Genomic DNA, 6,678 nt, shown 5'->3' with positions numbered 1-6,678 from the left:
GCCCAAAGCATTCTGCCTGATATTTATCATTAACAATAGCATCATTATCAAGGTCTAGGTCAGGATTCATTTTTCTCCATGGCAACCAGGTGTCTCTGCTTGTCTTTACTGGGTATATACTTTTGTCCAGTTCTGGAAAAAATGACACTGTTCTGTCATCTGTATTATGAAGGAGAGAAAGCTGGAACTCAGAAATGTGTGACGTGGGATGAAGCCTTGAGGACCATTTTTCACATCTGTAGACTGAAGGGTAAAATTCGATGTCCTCTCTCTACTCCAAAGGCATTAAATGGGGGCCACCCAGAGCCCATGACTACCCAGGAGCAGATATTAGTGAGAAGACTAGAACTCCCAGACCACTTTTTAAAACTGAGCATTAGTTGGCAATCTTTATAAAGGCAGCTAGCTCATAAAAACCAAGGTATTTGGATTCATTTGAAAAAATGTGAGTTATCTGTCAACACTGGACCCACATTTATACAAAGCAACAACTGGCTGGGGTTCAGCAGCTGATCCTTTCTTAAAGGCACATTTGCTCTAATTCCCCAACTCCCCACAACTCCCTGTTGCCTCTCTACACTGAGACTCGGCATCAGATGCCTTTTATCATCTTACATCCTGCTCACGTGCTAACTTACATTTCCTTTCTGGCCTGCATGGTCACTGACTTTGCAATCCCAGATCTAAGACAGCAGTCTAAGGTTTCTGAGATCCAAATTCTCTATGGCCTTTTAAAGTAGACAGTTCTTGCTTTCACATCCCGTCTCCTGTAGAATGCAGGAGTCCAGAGGCCTTCAGAAACCCAGAATCCTACTCTTGGCTCAGCTTGCATAGGACTGTTCTCTAGGGCAAGCATGTTTCTGGACTGTGTTTTCCATTTCCTATTCGGACACTTCTGTTTCTTTCCTGCTTTGAAGTCTGTTTCCAGCTCATGGGTGGTCCATTCCTTAGGGTAGATGGAGCAGGATTTTCCAAAATTGCCACCTCTCCTGAGCCAGTTTGGAATTTGGGGTTTGCATTTGAATTATTAAGTTATTGACTAGTGGGGAGCTGGCACTTTAGGAATTCTTAGAATAAACAAATATGTGGGCCTCTCAAGCATAGCTCTCAACAAATGTTCTGACTCCAACTATTGGCCATATATCTTTTTGCCTAACAACAGTGTTAAATGATAAATATGTATGCTCTCTTTAATTATCTGAAGCCAATTTATAACCAGCTATAACCTGCTCTGGAATTCAGGTGTCTTTGGTTGCATGTATCTAGTGGCCTTCTTGGAATTTCATAAGATGCATTACAAGGGCTTGGATATTGAGTTGAACACTGGGACTCTTTCTACGACTCTGATCTAGCCTTGGGCAATCCCCTTCCTGCTCTGGCCTGTTTTCTCCTTTGTACAGTGAAGGTAGTAAACTAAATCGATGGTTTACAAAGCGTGTTTCATACGAGTCTTGAGATTGTTCAAGGGACACCTGTGAAGGTGATGGGAAAACTGGTAGGTAAGACCTGGGTCTGCCCTTTTCAGCCACTGGGACTTCATTGTCTTCTGGTTTACATGTTAAAATCTTATCATGAAAAAAAAAAGTGTCATGTCATGAAAGAAGAAAAATAGAAAGGAAAGAAATAAGGGAGGAAGGGAAGAAGGGAGGGAGGGATGGAGAAAAGAAGGCTGGTTGAACATTACCAGCCTAAATGAAAGGATCCTTCCAAAAGCTGAGGATCTGGAGGTTATTTTTTCTTGGATATCAGATATGAAAAGGCACAGCGAGGCCTGGATTCAAAGCCCAGCTCTTCCACCTACTATTTGTGTAGCTCTGGGCAAGTTAAGCAGCATCTCTGAATCCCAGTTCCCTTCCCTAAACAACACAGCAATACTAAGCTCAGGATACCTACCAAGATGAACAAATGAGTTAGTCCCTGTAAGGAGCCCAGAGCAATGCCTGGCAAGTAGCATGATGTCTTGGGCCAACATAAGTGGACCCTTTCATGACCAGGTCCAGCTTCATCAACAGCAGTTTTTCATTCATTTATTCATGTAAACAACCATCATTAAGAACCTAGTCTGTTCCAGGCACTATGCAACCGACTCAGAATGTCAAAATGTAAGCAAGCATAGTCCTTGTCCTCAAGACTTCACAGCCTAGGGGAGCAGGTGTGTAAGAAGCTCAATATAAAAAAATGTTCCAGGAGCTGCAACTGTCTGGATGGAGCCCCAAGGGATCAGGAAAGAAAGGAGCAGCCAAACAAGGTTTTGATACAGCCACTGAAGCAGCATCCACAGCAGTGCAGACCTCGCAGAAGGCAGATTATATGCAGCCTCACAACAGTCCTGCAACATTGGAATTGTGATGATATGATCCCTATTTTACAGCTGAGAAAACAGAGGGTCTGGGGTTTAGGGATTTGTCCAAGTTTATTGTATTAGTAAGCAGGAGAGCCGAGATTCAAACCCAGTTCTTGCTGAGACCCAAAAAGCGCTGCTTGACCTCTAGGCTACGTTAATTGTCAAGAAGGAAACTCAAGGCATAGATAGTTAATCGTCATCCAATATTTGTTCTCCCCTTCCTCTCTACCTGCTAGAATCCCTGATCTTTAGCTAGGCACACAGGCACTGAGAACAAAGATTACATTACACAGCCTCTTACAGCAAGGGATGTCACATGACTCCGATCTGACCAATGGTTCTATCCTGAAAAGAAAGGGCCCTGCCTCCGCCTCCCTGAACTCCTTCCTCCCACTGGACTATGGCAGTGCCAGCTTAGACTTTGTAATCAAGGGCAACTCTGCGAGTTGGCAAAGCAGTAACACAGAAGGCGCCTGCTTCTCTGCATGGCCATGTGGGGCAGAAACAGCCCTGCTGTGGCACAGAAATAAATGTCTGTCTTGTTTTAGCCTGATAAAAGGAACAAATTTTAAATCTTAATAATACAGAGTCATGCACACACTATTGTCCTTTATTGTCCTTAGTACAGTGGGTTCAAGTATATCTTGGGGGAACCCAAGAGACGATCTTTAGGCTCTGGTGTGGTTGGCATTTACCTATACTATGGTCTACAGAATCTCAATCAGCCAGCAATGAGAGGCAGGCTACCCCTTGAGGACAATCTCTTTCAAGTTACAAAACCCCTTTGCCAACTCAACAAGGCTCTGTTGGCTATTGGAGTCGCACCACACTGAGCCCAGGGCACAGTGAACAGACAGCAAGAGGCCCCTGCTCATCAAATCACAGACATCATGCACAAGGTCAATATGACTCCCCACCCCAGTCCAATCAATCCTCCTTTAGTAAAATTATTAATATAATTAGTAAAAATATTAATATAATTGATATGATGGCTGCCACTTTACAAGTGTCAACTTTGCCTACCCTCTACCACATTATGTTTTCAATAACCCCACAAAATAGATGTTTTAATCCCCATTTTACAGCTGGGGAAAATGAGGCTCAGGGAGAATAAATAACTCTCTCAAGGTCACAAATTCAGGAGCAAAGCTAGGAATCCAACCTAGGTTTTCCTGTTGTCAGAGACTGTAACCTTCCTGCTAACCCACTCTGTCCACCAGGTTTCTAGGGATATAACCCAGGAAGAGCTGGGCAGACCCATTGCACTGCCTCGGCCCCATTTCAGGGAAGGTGCCACCAGCCCAGGCTGGTGGTAATTGGGCCTGTCCTAAAAGCAGCCCATTAACCTTGGCTCCTTGCCTCCTGGACTTAGCTAATCAATGTAAATCTCACTTTTGAAATCCGAGTGTGTTCAGAATGACCCTTGGCCACTCGCGTGTCTTAAAGACAGGCAAATCAAATCTGAATTATTTATCCTCCTGGTTTTCAGCCATTAGTGGACCAAACCCAACTTGCTGGGCTTGATCCCAAGTGGTGCTCTCTTAGTTCTCAAACCTGGCCCCTTCCTATGACCACCAAGCCCTGGATGCCTTTTTGGAGACGAGCCGCACACAGAGTCCAGCTCCAAAGTTCACTTCTCCCCAGCCCCTTGACCTATGATGGGCCCCACCTTGGCTTTCTCCAAGAGGCTTGAGCTCCCAACAATGACACTGCAACTGCCACCCCCACTCCCAGCTGCTCATCTTGCATCTTGGCCAGCTCTCAGCCTATAATTCTTTCCAAACTCTCCTGTATAAAATAATCATGTACATGAAGTAAAACAGGAGTCTCATATACACACTTAATAACTCTTGTGTACAGTACAAGAGGGAATTCCACTTTATAACCCCCAGAGCTTTCAAATGGTTCTCATTTAGCGTCACATTCCTGGTGTGAGATCTAAAACTTTTCTGTCTCTGCCCCGGCCTGTTGCTGCCTTTTGAAACTGTGTGTCTCCAGATTCCTTGGGACCATTTCGTCTCCATCTCTGCTTCTAATTGGGGGATTTGAGTATTGCTGTTTAGCCCTACAGCTAAATGTCAGGGTTTCACTTAAAATCCCATATTTTGGGAACTGAGCACATTGTACTGGGGAAGCTTCAAGTGTGAGCATGTCAACTTAAATGGAGTTAAATGGATCAGCTAATCCTTCCAGCCACGAGCTCAATCTCAGAGTGAGAAGGTGGCTTCCCACCCCTGGAATTTGCCAAGTTCCCAGTGTGATCTTGGCCAACTCATTACCCTCCCTCAGCCCCTTTCCTCAATAGGAGTCCTTCTGTGGTAGGTGACAACCCCTCCTTCCCCTGTATCTCCAGCCAGTTAATTGGGCAGCACTTATCATCTAAGTCTTAGATTTTGGGGGTAACAGTCAATATCAAATAGTCCCTTACACTGTCCCCATGGATACAGTCATACTTATCAAAATAGAAAGAACAACATATAGTTTTATTAAATTTGCTTTATTTTATAAAATATGAATGAAGAGTGGCACCAAAGAATGTGAAGAACAGGAACTAAGGTATTTAATTACTTAATTTCATTAATTTGGACATCGAGCAAGTATCTGTGATGCCTGCTCTTTACCAGAGAAAGTATTTGGCACCGAGAAGACAGATGAACCAGAGGTAGCCCTCTGCTTACATCTTCAGCTCCATTTCACTCCCTAGCTTCTTAAACTCTGGCCACACTGGCTTTCTTTATGTTCTTTAGGCACACCCAACTTTGTTCCTGCTTCAATGTCTTTCCACCTGCTGCTCCCTCCACCCGGGATGCCCTCCTCACTAGTCTTCAAATGTCTTTAGGGTCTCAAATTGCATGCTTCTTCCCAATAGAGACCTTCCTTCACCATCCCCCTCCCCAGCCCTCTTACTGTCATCTTCCTGTTAGTCTGTCTTCCCAGTGGGTGTCCTTGTAGGAAATCACGCTGTGTGTATGACTGTTTACTAGTTTATTACCCAGTACTCCTCTCCCCCACTAAAATGTAAGCTCCTTAAGGTCAAAGACCTTGTCAATATTACTCGGCCTTATCTTCAAGGTCTAGAACAGTGCTGAGCATATACGGACATTCAGTAATTATAGATGAGTGAAAGAATGAATCCATAATCAAATGACTTAGATTTACCTTTAGTCCTAAAACATATATTATATCAATGCCCCCCACCTCCACCCCCGGGCAATTCCTTCCAGGACGGTGTATTTCAGATACATTATAAACACATAACTCTTAATTCAAAAGAAAGCACAATATATAAAGTTACTAGAAACTAGTTGCTCTGGTTGGGTCAAGGGTGGGGGCCTGGAATCCTTCACAATCCCAACCTCTTTCTGCTGCCCCTAAAGTACCTTTGTGGCTTCACCTGGAACAGATTTTTGATATTTTGGTTTGAAGGAGACTTTCCTTTAGTTCTGCAGAAAGCTGGTAGGCATGTTTTGAACAAAAAGGGAACTGCTATAGTTTAGAAGTTTAGGAAATTATTTCTTTAAAAATATATATCAAGTACTCACAACATTCCAGAAGTTGTGCTAGTTTCCGGGGTACAATAGAGAACAAGACAGGTAGGGTTCATGCCTGCACAGACTTTATAGTCTAGGGATTAAAGAAAATTCTATAGGGTTAAAGATTGTAAATGGGATTTTTTCCCCATGGACCACATAAGGCATGCATTAATACGCACTGAGAATACCTGGGTATGCGTTTTGCCCAAAGCAGCTGAGCATGGCCTGGGTCTAGTGTTCCACAAAGCAGACTTTGGGAAGCACTTGTCAAGACCAACTCCCACTACCATCATCAGGGAATGAAGTCTATACCATTATCAGTTTTCAAAGTATTCCAACATAAAATATATACAAACACTATCCTGAATGACTTAACCCATTTGATCTACAAAGTTCCTAAGGCCTTTTGAGCTCTTTTGTGTCTGGGATCGTAAGAGGATGAGCTGATGACCAAGGACACGGGTTCACCTTGTAGTTGGAGCATATGGACAATGGCCATTAAAACAGCTCAATATCTGACTGGTTGGCCACAGGTGGGTTCTGCTCTGTATATACATCAGTTTGTGGCTCAACCTCTGCAATCACTCTTTGTAGAAAAATGAACATGTAAGACTAGAAATGCCTGTAGAAAGATTTCAGGCATGAAAACCACACATAACACACACACACAAACACACACACACACTCACTCACTCAAGCAGAAAAATCCAATCAAGGGAAGCAGCCCTTTTTACTCATGCCCTCTTGGGGACAAAATTAGCAACCCCTTCCTATGTGTTTATAGAACACTGAGCTTTTATC

Source organism: Choloepus didactylus, chromosome 23, assembly GCF_015220235.1.
Source record: "Choloepus didactylus isolate mChoDid1 chromosome 23, mChoDid1.pri, whole genome shotgun sequence".
In the NCBI taxonomy this organism is placed as follows: domain Eukaryota; kingdom Metazoa; phylum Chordata; class Mammalia; order Pilosa; family Megalonychidae; genus Choloepus; species Choloepus didactylus.
This window is presented reverse-complemented; position numbering follows the sequence as displayed.